Source organism: Buceros rhinoceros, unplaced genomic scaffold (assembly GCF_000710305.1).
Source record: "Buceros rhinoceros silvestris isolate BGI_N320 unplaced genomic scaffold, ASM71030v1 scaffold1283, whole genome shotgun sequence".
NCBI classification, from domain to species: domain Eukaryota; kingdom Metazoa; phylum Chordata; class Aves; order Bucerotiformes; family Bucerotidae; genus Buceros; species Buceros rhinoceros.
Genome location: NW_010403989.1, coordinates 46,843 through 47,093, shown reverse-complemented (window position 1 = coordinate 47,093; position 251 = coordinate 46,843).

Sequence of the window (251 nt, the reverse complement as noted above, 5' to 3'; positions counted from 1 at the left end):
TGCCCGCCCCGCTGCAGCCCCGACGGGCGCCCCGGGGAACGGGGTCTCCGCTGGCGTCCTTCCCGCAGGAAGGCACAGCCTTGAAAGGGCTCTCGGGCCTGGGGGAAAGGGGCGGGTTGCTTGGTTTTTTTAATGTATTATTGTCGTTAGTTTGTGTAAACGGTGGGTTTGGTGTTTGCGTGTTGCGGGCTGGAAAGCAGCTCGGCCGGCGGGGATGGGGAGCGGGGGCGCGGGGGCGCGGCTCGGCCCCC